The sequence below is a fragment of the Sorex fumeus genome, unplaced genomic scaffold (assembly GCF_029834395.1).
Source record: "Sorex fumeus unplaced genomic scaffold, SorFum_2.1 ptg000070l, whole genome shotgun sequence".
In the NCBI taxonomy this organism is placed as follows: domain Eukaryota; kingdom Metazoa; phylum Chordata; class Mammalia; order Eulipotyphla; family Soricidae; genus Sorex; species Sorex fumeus.
In genome coordinates this window covers 11208355-11222632 of record NW_026606127.1, presented here as the reverse complement: position 1 = coordinate 11222632, position 14278 = coordinate 11208355, and the positions used below count along the sequence as shown (strand labels likewise).

The 14278-nt window shown below is 38.5% G+C and overlaps 1 pseudogene; it reads right to left on the bottom strand.

The window, feature by feature from the left end:
* Positions 1 to 13108: 13108 nt before the first annotated feature.
* On the bottom strand, positions 13109 to 13205 carry LOC130037003 (uncharacterized; annotated as a pseudogene).
* Between the last annotated feature and the right edge of the window lie 1073 nt (positions 13206 to 14278).

Here is a 14278-nt window from a genome sequence, read left to right as displayed (position 1 = left end):
GAAATTGTTTGTTCATTGCAGCACTCTATACAATAGCCAGAAACTGGAAGAAACCTGAATGCCCAAGAACAGATGACTGGTTAAAGAAACTTGGTACATCTATACAATGGAGTACTATGTAGCTGTTAGAAAAGATGAAGTCATAAAATTTACATACAAGTGGTACAATATGGAAAGTATAATGCTAAGCGAAATGAGTTAGAAAGAGAGGGATAGACATAGAAAGATTGCATTCATCTGGGGGATATAAAGTAACAAAATACGAGATTAATATCCAATAATAGCTGAGATCAGCACCAGGAGCATTACTCCATAGCTTAGAGGCCAGCCGGGCATTCTAGGGGAAAGGGCAGCTCAGATAGAGAAAGGAGCACCAAATAAAGTGTGTTTGAAGGATCCAAGCAGGAGGGGAGATGCATGTTGAAAGTAGACTATGGACTGAACATTTTTGCCACTCAATGCCACTTTTGCAGACCACAACACCCAAAAGGAGAGAGAGAACAAAAGGGAATGCCCTGCCACAGAGGCAGGGTGGGATGGGTTGGGGGTTGAGGTGGGAGGGATATTATCCATGGTGGCAGAAAATGGGCACTGGTGGAGGGATGGGTATTTGATCATTGTATAATAGAAACCCAAGCACAAAAATTGTAAATCTATAACTGTACTTCATGGTGTTTCACTAATAAAAAGAAAAAAAAAGGAAAAAAATTGGAGCTTAATGTTTTGTTCTAATATATTTTCCCTACATGGTATAAATTGGCATTGATCTAGGAAGGCCAGCATGAAAAAGTTGAGGTGTATATCTTAACCACCAATGCCAAAACCACTGTAAGTATGGAACCCAAAGTACAATAGTTAAACTTCAAAATGTGTTCGTCAAGGAAATCGGTGGGAATGCTGGGCGAAATGGGTCGTTTGTTGGTCGAGGAATGAAGACACTGGTGGTGTGATTAGAATTGGAATATTGTATGACAAAACTCCATTACAAGTGACTTTGTAAATCAAAATTGCCTAAATGTTGAAAAAAGAGAAGTCAACTTATGTCTATATTTCAAGAAGGCTTGTCTTAGCAAATTTTGGCATGGAGAGCATAGTTGGTAGAGAGATGGAGAAAGAAAGGGAGAGTTGAAGGTTGGGAAGAGAATCCTGGATATCATGGAAGAGATGAAAGTTGATCTTAGAAGATTTGGAGCCATCAGAGTTTAGAGAGTTAAATGGTGAGACCACAGCAGTTTAGGTAGTTAAATAGTGAGATTGGTTTAAGTCATCAGCAGTGTATACATAGAGTTCAAAGACCTCACAGATATTCAGGCTATATCAACTAACAAGGGGACCATTTTTTTCCTGAAGCACTATTTAAGTATAATATATTGCCAGAAAGAATGATAAGAAGCTTGTTCTCTTTTTCACAGATTAGTACAATAGAGATGAAAACTTTTATACAAAGGAATCTATCACCTTGTCCTGTTGCTCTGCTTTCTTTTCATCATTCCATTCTCCCCCATGACCCTACCTAATCAGGGCTCTCTACATTTCTCAGCAGTGTCACCACATAGCCTCAGAGCATGTATTTACTGCCAGTAGCTCACAGCTCTCTTGTTTTACCCACACCCAGGCCAGAGGTATCCTTCTGCAAAAGAAGATGTCTGCTGAAGGCCCATTCTTCCTTGAAGTGGCAGTCATGGTTTACCTCTTATTAATCATCGTGTTTGCAAATATCGATGAATGTCACTATACTAGTGACAGGGATTTTCCAAACTAAGGGAAGAATAAACATTTTCCATTACCCCAAGAATTTTGGGCAGTTATTTTCTATTCACTGCAAATAATATATGATAATTAGTCAATAGAACTGAAGTAAAAACAGGGACATTTGTCATTTGGTGCCATGACTAGTCAGTCTTAGTATAAATATATATTTCTAGAAAAAAAAGCAGAAGAAAATGAGTTGGTTGCTAGCAAAGAATGCCAAATCTCTGCCAAGAAATCTCTTGAAAATAAAATTCTGACTATGGACTGAACATGATTGCCACTCAATGCCTCTTTTGCAGACCACAACACCCAAAAGGAGAGAGAGAACAAAAGGGAATGCCCTGCCATAGAGGCATGGTGGTATGGGTGGATGTGTGTGGGAGGGATACTGGAATCCATGGTGGTGGAAAATGGGCAATGACGGAGGGATGGGCATTTGATCATTGTATAATCGAAACCCAAGGACAAAAATTGGTAAATCTACAACTGTACCTCATGGTGTTTCACTAATAAAAATTAAAAATAAAATAAAATAAAAATTGTTTTGTCTGCCAGAGATCAATAGATGGGAACCTGAGTGAAGGCAAAAGATTAAGTTGGTTGACTTTTATTTTTCCTTGAGTATATAAATTTGATTATGGAATCAATTTATATGACAGTTTATCAAGACAGAGAAATTTTCATCACTTCTCTTATTTAAAAGTATAGTGATACACCATATCTCTATCTCACTTTATTTTTATTTCTGATAGTTTGACACAAAAGATATGTCAAAACCATAGATAAATGCCAATTATTTAAATACTATTTGTTATTTATAATTACTTTATAGAACTGCTTAAATTTTAGGATTATGCAGAATCAACATGCATGTATCACATTACACTCACCACTGAAAGGCCTACTCTGTCATTCACCATTGTTCAATTTTTCCACTTTGATTACACCTTTCCTTCTGGTAACTAAATAGTCTTATAGTTCTATAGTTTGTTTTAATTGCTTTGAAAAGATCAAAACTATGCAATTTTCAACATTGGATGAAAGTAGAGGATATCATGCATGTAAAGTTAGCCTTAAGGAAAGGAACAGATACAGAGAGATTTTTCTCATATATGGGATGTAAAGACACACAGCAAGGTAGCAACAAAGGTTCAAGGGCAATGTAAGGGGAGAACTGATCCACACAATTGAGTCAGGGGATTGGGAGGGAGGGATTCTGGGGGTTTGGGGAGAGGAAGAGGTTATTTTTTGAGAGAATGAGGAGTGTCATGTTGGAATTATGTGTATGACAAACCATTATTAATTGAATTATAAATCATAGAATATAAATAATGATTTAGACGTTTGTCTGTCACATTTTATTCTTTTAATTTGTTTTCTCCATATGCCACATATGCATGAAATTGTATGATGCCTATCTTTCTCTGCCTGGTTTATGACACTAACCATAATATCCTCATGTTATCCATTTTTATACAAATAATAAGAAGATTTCACTTCATACAACTGAGTAGTATTCCATTGCTTTACCACCTTTCATTTTCAAAATTTGTCATTTAAAGATACAAATATTGGTTTTAACAATGCTCTGGTGTTTTAAAATTTTCAGTTTAATGAAGCAAAATAGATTTTACTGAAAAACACTTAGAAACTTGTGAAACAGGTGTACGGTGGAATGGAATATATGTTCAAGAGAGAACACTCGTTTAACTAAGCAAGCAAAGAGAGACGTGGAGAAAGGAAGCACGGTATTTCTTCAAGGGAGAACACAAATTTGAGGACCAAGCCGACTCTGGTAGTTTAGGAATAAGAACTTGGAGTGGTATGAACTTAACTTGTGCACTTTAGGGGAGAACCTGAGTGACACTATTAGAAGTATGCTCAGGAACATCTTAAACGGGAGTCTGCACTTGGAGTGAGAAGGGTAGAGTGTTCTTTCGGGAGATCTGGACTATGGAGAACAGTAATATTATAACATTAATGATAGTATCTTACCGTGGGATTCCAAAAAAATTTTTAACAGTGGCGTAAGAAATGATAACATTCTTAGGTATTTGGATTTCTTGTGGAAATTACTGGAAAGCTGAGTTGATGCTCTGGATGTCTCCAACTGAAACAAGGTCAAGAAGTCATGAATGAAAAATTACAAGTTAGATGGATCAAGGATTCTGATCCCAGTGGATGGCTAGCTTTCGGTTGGACAATTTCTACTGATGGCCTGATGTAGATTCTGATCCTGGTATATGTAACAGACAGGGATCCTCAGAAGTGAAGCCTCTGAGACAGAATTCATTTATGCCAACTTATGGTTTATCAATGTTTGCTCATGGCTGCTACAATTATAACATGCCATTCAATGGTTTTGTGGTTTCAATTTACTGTGTCAATGTAAAGATGAAGTTTCTAAATCAAAGGTAAAAATCTGAGGCCCTCAAGATGATGAATTATGGGGATGGGGGGGGAGCTGGAGCTATAGTACAGCAGGTAGAGCATTTGCCTTGCACACGGCCTACCCAGGTTAGATTCCCAGCATCATGTATGGTCCCCCCAAGCACCGTGAGGAGTAATTCCTGAGTGCAGAGCCAGGAGTATCCCCTGTGCATCTCCAGGTGTGACCCAAAAACGCAAAAAAAAAGATGATGACTTACCTTTAGATATTTTGAAGTCAAGTAGAAACAGCCAGAAAACTCCCCAGAAAAGACTTCTCCAGGATCAAAAACATCATCACCTCTAGCGTGAGAGCATACAGAAAATAAGGTTTCCATTTTTGCCAATTTAAAGGAAGCCATACATGATCTTGGAAAGTCTGTCAAAGGAAAGCATGGATTTAGGAAGATTAAGGTGACAACTGGGTCTTATAATATATAAGATATATATATTAAAATATACAATATTTTATAAGTATTTATATATATTTATTTATATTAAAATATAATATGTATCTTAAAATATACAAGAGAAGCAAAGGGCATGAAGTAGGAGGTAAGGTGGCAATCAGGTCTACTACAAAAAGCATTTTTTAATAAAAAGAAAAAATGTAATGAGACATCAAATAAGACCTTTGTAAATATTTAAGAACAGGGTTATAACTCAGTGATTCAGAATTTGCCTTCCATTGTATGATGATCTGTGATGGATCCTTAGCACTGGAAACAACATTGTTTTTAATTTTTAATTTCTTTCTTTCTTGCTTGCTTGTTTGATTGCTTTTTTGTTTTTTGAGTCGTACCTGGCTATGTATAGGCGTTATTTTTAATTTTTTAAAAAAGTTATAATTTTACTTTTTTACCTGTAGTTTAAAACGAAATCTAAATTATTTTAGAGTAAATATATGTGAAGAAGAATAAAATTTACGGGAACTATTTAGTATTCTTAATGATACTGCAGTCAGAATTTTGAGTATTATGAATGGAGAAAAGAGGCACTATTTTGTTGATGGTTACTCTAACTAGATGTACTGATGGTTATTGGTTCTTTGGGGACACATCCAGTCATGTTCAGGTGCTGCTTTGGCTCAAGGGTCTCTTCCAGTGTTGCTCAGGGTACTATGTTGTGCCAGGAAATGAATCTGTTTCTTTTGCAGGCAAAGTCCACAGTCGTTCCAGTGAGCTATCACTCCAGTCTGAAAGGCTCTTAAGAAAGACCCTCATTTCACAAAATAAGTGGGGAATCTTTATTGCAGATGCTTGTTTAAATTGTTTGGCATGGGACCAGAGACACCAGCTTTCATTCAAAAAGTGGCCAGTGAGATTAATACCAGGAGTTTTGCTCCATGGTATGGAATCCAGCCACACATTCTAGGGGGAAAGGGAGCTCATATAGAGTAAGGAGCACCAAATAAAGGGTGTTTGGAGGATCCTCCCAGGATTGGAGAAGCATTCTGAAAGTAGAGTAAAGACCAACATGATTGCCAGTCAATGCCTCTTTTGCAAACCACAACACCCAAAAGGAGAGAGAGAACAAAAGGGAATGCCCTGCCACAAAGGCATGGTGGGATGGGGGGATAGGGGGTGGAGGGACACTGGGACCCGTGGTGGTGGAAAATGGGCACTGGTGGAGGGAAGGGTATTTGATCATTGTACAATTGAAACCCAAGCACAGAAATATGTAAATCTATAACTGTACCTCATGGTGTTTCACTAACAAAAATTAAAAAAAAATGTAAATGACAGAGAATGGGCACTGGTTGAGGGATGGGTACTGGATCATTGTATAACTGAAACCCAAGCACAAAAATTTGTAAGTCTACAACTGTACCTCATGGTTTTTTAGTAGTAAGCATTAAAAGAATAAAAAGTGAGGCAATGCATAAAAAAAAAAGTGGTCAGATACCATCAATGCTGCTGCCCACACCCACACCGGGAGTGACAATGCTATGAGCAAGGGTTTCCATACTTGGATTCTCAAGATAGTGCCCCAGGAAATACTGACACGCAGCAGCATTTTGGACCCAACCTATTATAAAACTTGTTAGAGGTTAATTGATACCAAACAAGAAAATTCAGGACTGTTGTGTAGCTTCTTTGATAATTTATTTTTCTCTAGTAGCTTGTAGATATTAGGGGTGGCAGTGGTACATTCTATAGTAAACAGTATTGCGTTTTTAAAATGTTGAAGGCCTAAGGTATATAAAAGAGGCAAAATAAAATGAGTAAATCTGTACACACATGAACACTTTTGTTGTTTCTTTAGCAATTGCTTGGATGAAAACTGTAGATGGGTAGCATGTATTTAAGTAGCTGGAGATAGGGATCAGGGGTGGTGTGGACTGCAGGGGAGGGTGGAAAGATGGGAAGAGATTATAAGTGTGTGTGTTTATGAGTGCTATTGTGTGAGAATGTTGAGTTTATAAGAATTCATGCATGCATGTGTAAGAGAGAGACAGAGACAGAGAGAGAGAGAGAATGAGTATGTTTGCATGTATCCGTGTGTGTGTGTGTTCTTAGAAAAATCCTATATTTCATCTGAACTACTGTACCAAGTGATGCTGTCATTCATTATGATAACGTAATAAATAAATTTTATTAAATTCAGGTGGTGAAATATTTTGGCCTTTAAGCCCTTCCCCTCCTCCAATTCATCAAATTCTTCCTATAATTTTCATTTACTCCCTGACCTCTTCAGGACTCAATTGGATTCAATCTGCCACATCCAAATTTATCTCTTTTAGAAAAAGTAATTAGATTAAAATATAAATCACAACAATATAAATTAACATTCAAATGGCTTCTAATGATAATTAATAATTTCTATTCATAGAAGTACTTATTCAGGCCACACAATAAGGCAAAATTCAGAATATTGGACAGAAGTCAATTATTTCTCAAGCAGAACTAGCTATATTATAGCCAATCTAAAGATGTTAGAAATTTGCAGTCCAGACATTAGAAGTTCATGCTATAAGTAAAAGATTTCTTGTTTTCTCACCTGAATCCTATTTTCCATAATAATAATTGAATAAATGAATAAGTCCTCATCCATGTGACCCTGTGCGGCACTAAGAAGATGTGTCCGATAAATCGCAATTACTTCTTGGTGCTGTCTGTCAGCATCAGCCAGCTGCTGCTGCAGAGTCTTCACTTGGAGCTGCAGACTGTCCACCAGCTGGCTCTGCCTCCTACTGCGGCTCCCGCTGGCGTAGGTGAGCTGCGAGAGGCCGTTGAGGGCCTGCTTTAGTCTCTCCACATCGTTAAGCAACTCAGTTATCTTATTATCCTTTGCTTCAATCTCTTTAGCAGAATCCTGTATTCGCCTCTGCAACTCCTTGATGGTTGTTAAGGACTTATCACACCTTTCCTGCCGGTCTTTGATTTCCTGCTCAATGCTGAAATGTAGCAATTCTTTCTCATCTTTTGCTGACAGTTTCCTTTTTTGGGCTTGCAAAACCTCCTCACACACTTCTTCATATTTCCTATTCAGATTGGCCAGCTTTTCACTTAGGTTGGAAACTTGTGCCTCCAAATCACTTTTTGTTGCTTTGTATTTGGACAAATCAACCACCTCCCTGGTCTCTAGATTTTTTAAGGCTTGTTTAGTATTCTGCACCTCAGTCTGAAGTTTGGAGACTTCTTGCGTTTTGTTCTGGCTTTCTTCTTCCTTTCTTCTCAAGCTGGCTTTTATGAGTCCCACTTCATTCTCAAAGGCTTCTTTAATCTGCAAATGCTCAGCCAGGGGCACAGAGGAGATAAGTGGACACTACTTCCACTACCCAGCCGTTGCCACACTCCAGGACGATTTCCGGACCCACGCGGCAGCTCCGGCCGAGACCCACGCACAGCTGAAGACCCACAGAACAAGATAAGCGGAACTCTCTGAGACCTTGGACTCCAGGCTCGGCGGACCCAGGGACAGAGCTCCTCTGCTTGCTCCCACCACCACAGGTGACAAAGGGATTCTAATCAGGAACCCCACCCTACCCTGCCCTGTCTGCTTCCATCAACCACCCAGGGATCGAATTGTGCACAGGAGACCCACCCTACCCAGATAAATACCCCGCTGGCAGACTTCCACTCTCGCTGGCAGACTTCCACTCTCGACACTACTTCCACTACCCAGCCGTCGCCACACTCCAGGATGCTTTCCGGAACCGCGCGGCCCCTTGCGGCCGAGCGACACATCATAAGACACTAAATACCCATCCTCTGGAATTGTCGTACCATATTTGATAGGGTTCAAATATGGTAACACCTACAAGGGTGATTAGAGGTCACCCCAAAAACCTCTATCCCTCTCGGAAAGATTGGCAAGCTACCGAGAGTATTCCGCCCGCACGGAAGAGCCTGGCAATCTATCCGCTGTGTATTCGATATGCCAAAACCAGTAACTACAACTGGTCTCATTCACCTGACCCTGAAGCACGCGATAGGGACAAATGGAGACGTTACTGGCGCCCGCTCGAGCAAATCAACGACTAACGGGAAGTTAAGTGATTAAGTGAAGTGTGAAATGAATAAGTGACAGAAATAATTGAATGTTGTTTTCTTCACTTGAAGGTTTTATTCACAGATCTTGTCTCATAAAAATTATTCAGAAAACATTATATTAAACAAACATTCCATGGTGATTAATCAGAATTCTTATGTTTGAAAGTGACAAACTCATACCACACTCATTTTAAACTAAGAAGATACTTGATTCATGTGCCTATAAAGCTGGAGTGCCCTCTAGGTATGGTTGGGCCCAAAGAGTTGATTTTTATTTATTTACTTATTGATTGATTGAGTGATTGACTGAATCACCATGACTGGTTGACTGAATCACCATTGAGTGATTGACTGAATGACTGGGACATAAAGAGATACAAAGCTGTTCATGAGTAGGTTTCAGTCATACAGTGTTCCAAGACCCATTGCTCCACCAGTGAACATTTCCCACCTACAGTGTCCCCAGTTTTCCCCCTGAAATCCTTTCTCTCCCTCTCTCTCTCCTCACCCCTGCCCCCTGTCTCTCCCTTTCTTCTGCCTATATACCTATCTGCCGATCTCTCCCTTTTGAGGCATCATGGTTTACAACACAGGAACTGATAGGTTACCATGTTTCTTCCTTTACCTATTTTCACTTCACAGTTCTTTTCCAGTATCATCATTTCCAACTATCTTTGTCATAGTGGTCTCTTCTCGATCCCAACTGCCATCTCCCCCAGCCCATAAGGTAGGCTTCTAACAGTGGACCAATCATCCTGGCCCTTATTTCTACTGTTCTAAGGTATTAATCTAAAGTTATGTTTTTTCATATCCCACAAATGAATGTAATCCTATATCTGTCTGTCTCCATCTGACTCATCTCACTCAGCATGATACTCTTCATGTACATCCATTTATAAGCATACTTGATAACTTCATTTTCACTAACAGCTGCATAGTATTCCATTGTTTAGATATACCATAGTTTCTCTAACTAATCATTGAGAATTCTTGGGCATACAAGTTGTTTCCAGATTCTCACTATTGTGAATAGTGCTGCAATGAACATAGAAGTGCAGATAGCATTTCTGCTGTGTGTTTTGGGGCCCGGAAGTATATTGCCAAAAGTGGTATTTCTGGATTCATGGAAGCTCAATTTGTAGCTTTCTGAGAAATGCCCATATTGTTTTCCGAAAAGGCTGAACCAATCGGCATCCCCACCAATAGTGAAGAAGAGACCCTTTCTCCCCACTTCCATGCTGACTTTGGTTGCTCTTGTTCTTTTTGATGTGTGTCAATCTCTGTGGTGTGAGATATCTCATTGCTGTTTGGATTTGTATCTCCCTGATGATTCATGATGTAGAACATTTTACCTCTGGTTTTTGGTCATTTGTATTTATTCTTTGAGGAAGTTTCTGTTCATTTCTTCTCCTCATGTTTTGGTGGGGTTGAATGTCTTTTTCTCATGAAGTTCTACCAGTGCCATATATATCTTGGGTTATATACAATAAGGGGTTAATTTTATGGGTATTGCATAAATAATTTTCCCCCATTATGAGGGCTGTCTTTTTAGCATGGTCACCATTTTTTCTGAGTTGCAGAAACTTCTTGGTTTAATGTAGTCTCATTTGGTTATCTTCACTTCCTCTTCCTTGGTCAGTGGTGTATCATTCTAGAAGTTTCCCTTAGCTTTAATGTCATGGAGGGATCTTCCCACATTTTTCTCCATATATCTTAAGAATTCAGGTATGATATTGAGGTCTTTAATTCATTTGATCTGACTTTGTTCCTGGCACTATAAAGAGGTCTGAGTTAATTTTTTTTTTTGCATGTTGCTGACCAGTTTTCCCAGCAGCACTTGTTGAAGAGACTTCCTTGCTCAACTTCATATTTATTGAGCCTTTATGAAACATTAGGTAATAATAATCTGAGGGCCAGCGTCAGGATATTTGACTATATTCCATTGATCTGAGGCCTGTCTTTATCTGAATATCATGCTAATTTGATTACTACGACTTTGTAGTAGGGTTCGAAGTTGTGGAAGCTGTTCCCTTCTTCTTTTTACCAAAGATTGCTTTAGCTCATCATGGGAGTTTATTGTTGTGTATGCGTTTCAAGAGGGTTTAATCTATTTCTTTGAAAAATGTTATGGGTATCCTTATAGAAAGTACATTAAATCTTTATAGCGCTTTGGGGTGTATTGCCATTTTGACAGTGTTAATCCTCTCAATCAATGAGCATGGGATGTGATTCCACTTCCTCATATCCTCTTTTATTTCATGAAGTAGTGTTTTGTAGAGTTTTTTTGGTATAGGTCCTTAACCTATTTAGTTGATTCTAATATACTTGATTTTCTGAGGTTATTATTGTGAATGGGATTGTTTTTCGCCTATCTCTTTTTTCTCTTTCATTAATAGTATTTGGAAAGCCATGGACTACTGGATATTGATTTTGTATTATGCTACTTTAGTAAAAAAATCTATTCTTCCCAGGAGCTTTTTGGTAGATTCTTTGGGATTTTCTAAGTATACTATCATGTCATCTCCAAATAGTAAAAGCTTGAGTTCTTCCTTTTTTTATCTGGATGCCCTTGATATCTTTTTCTTACCAAAATCATATGGCAAGTACTTCAAGTACTATGTTGAATAGGAGTGGTGAGAGTGGGTAACTTGTTTTGTGCCTGATTTTATTTTGGGAATCTAGCTCATTGATTTCTGCTCCAAGCCTTTAGTTTTTCCCCGTTGAGAATAATGCTTGGTGTGGGTTTGTGTTAGTTTGCTTTGACTATATTGAGGAAAGTACTTTCCACTCCCATTTTGTTGAGAGTTTTTCATCATGAATGGGTGCTGGATCTCCTCAAATGCTTTATCTACATCTATTGATATTATCATATGATTTTTATCTTTATTTTATTGAGATGGTGTATTCTGTTGTTTGACTTGAGAATGTTAAGCCATCCTTGCATCCCCAAGATCAACCTAGTTGGTCATAGAGTGTGACCTTTTGTTGAGTTTCTGGATTCTCTTTGCTGGTATAATCTTGAGGATCTTTGGATTTATCAAGGAAATAGGTCTGTAATTTTCTTTTTTGTGGTGTCTCTGTCTGATTTGAGTATCAGGCTGATCTTTGTCTCATAGAAATTGTTTGGGAGTATTTCTGTTTCTTCAATTTCCTGGAAAATCTTAAAAAATGTTGGCAGTAGGTCCTCTTGAAAGGTTTCGAAATACTTCATTAGTGAATCCATTTGGGCCTGGGCTCCTGTTTTGGGGGATACTTTTGATTATCATTTCATTTTCCTTGTAGTGATGGGTTCGAGTTTTCAAAATCTTCTTGGTTCAGCCTTGGGAGGTAATTGGAATCCAGTAATTTATCAATTTATTCAAGATTCTCTCATTTCCTGCTGTAAAGATTCTCAAAATAATCTCTGATGATCCTATGGATTTTGTAGTTTCTATTATGATGTCCCCCTTTGCATTTCTGATTCGATTTATTAGGATTCTTTCTCTTTTCTTCTTTGTGAGTTCTGCTAGTGGTTTATCGATCTTTTTTATTTTCTCAAAGAACCATCTCTTGCTTTTGTTGGTCTACTGGATTGTATTTTGGGATTATATCTCATTGATTTCTGCTCCAGGTTTTATTATTTCTTTCCTCCTGTCTAGTTTGGACTCCTTTTCTTGGTATTTTCCAAAATCTTGAGCTGTAATTTATTTTTGTAGGCCCTTTCTTTCTTCCAGTTGAATTCTGGCGGAGCTATAAACTTTCCTCTTAGAACTGCTTTTGCTCTGTCCCACAGGTTCTGATAGTTCCTCGTTATCATTTTTTTCTGGAATCTTTTTATTTCCTCTTTGATTTCTTCTCTAAGCCAATGGTTGTTCATTATTTCCCTCAAATAAAATATTTTCTTGCCGAGTTTTTGTCTGTTTGATCTATTGAGAAGTGAGAAAGTACTGTTGAAATCTCCATCTAGTATTGTGTTGCTATCAATGTTTTTCTTTAAGTCTATTAGAAGTTGTTTTTACGTATTTTTCTGGTCTGTCATTAGGAGCATATACATTGAGGAGGGTGAGTTCTTTCTGATGTACATATCCCATGATCATTAACAAATGACCTTCACTGTCTCTTATAACCTTTAGCCTGAAGTCCACGTGGTCTGATACTAGTATGGCCACTGCAGCTTTTTGGTGGTGTTCTTTTCTTGAAGAATTGTTTTCCAGCCTTTGACTTTGAGCCCATGGTTGCTTTGATTATTCAGATATTTTTCTTGCAGGCAGCAGAATGTTGGGTTCAGTTTTCTATTTCATCCTGCCATCCTGTGCCTCTGAATTGGTGTACTTAGTCCATTGACATTGAGAGAGATCATTGTGATGGGGATTTTTGCTATCTTTATGTCGAAATTTTGAGTATTTGTGGGGCTTGTCTTAGCTTAAAGTAGCCCTGTTAATTCTTAATGCAACAAAAATATGGAACACTTTACAAGTTGGCCTGTCATCTCTGTGTAAGGATCATGCTAATCTCTGTATCATTTCAATTTTAGTATATGTGTTGCCAAACTGAGTATAAGAGCTGATTTTTTTCCCTATTTTTCTCTTCTGATTTCTTTGAGTGTTGTCCTTACTCACTCCTATGGCAGACAGTGATTCCCAATCTAGGAAGGTATTTCAAAGCAGCTTGAAGTGATAAATTTAGAACATTAATGTCCCAGAAGGAAAAGTCTGGTTTTTACCATATTATCTTTTACCATACCCAGGGCATAAGTTTTGCAAAATAATTCTTTTGGAAGGTGGTGTATCAGTCTTGTTTAATGCTCTACCCTGAAACCTTCATTAAGAAAATTAAACTGGAGCCTTTTGATATTCTCACCTCGGTCCCGTGTACATCTCCAGAAAACAGTGGATTGCGTTGTCCGCACTTTGACCACCTTGAAAGTAAGTAGGATTTTTCTCCTGAAGGAAGAGGTGAGAAGCATATTGATGATTTCATTCCACCTTATTACAAGTTCAACTTGAAGGGAAGGTGAGACTCATGAGGCTCCTGTAAAGGACATAAAAGGGGTCTCAATGTAGTTTAATGGCCAAGACACATTAACAACACAGATGACTCAAAGTAACCTGTGTGCATCTTTGTGTGTATAGTGAGTTTTATATCTACTCATAGTGATTCTCAGTCATTCCACATGGGCAAAACAGACCTGTAATTAAAAATCTAGTTCCCTGAGCAGAATGGGCTTTCTTAGGTGATTGAACATGTGTGTAATATTTTATTACTAAGCACATACAACTGTTTGAATGATGTGTACTTTTCGATCTAAAATTAAGTCTAAGTATCTCTGAAATGACGGTCTCCTGACGCCGCACCTGGCTTTCCTCACCAGGGCCCCTTGGAGTGTGTGGGTTGTGTTTCCCTCACCACCCCGAGCAGAGACCTGACAGCTGAAGACCTCTGCAACCAGCAATAGGTATGCTTAAGACCACTCTCACCACACTTGAAGGAGCCTCATGCATGAAGAACTGGCAGAGGAACCCAGGTGTGCGGGACCCGGGGCTGAGATATTCAAGTCTGCTCGGACCAAGAATGGGCCTCCTCCATCCAGATCCCCCATCTTCCAGTAGCTAAGGGTTACACCC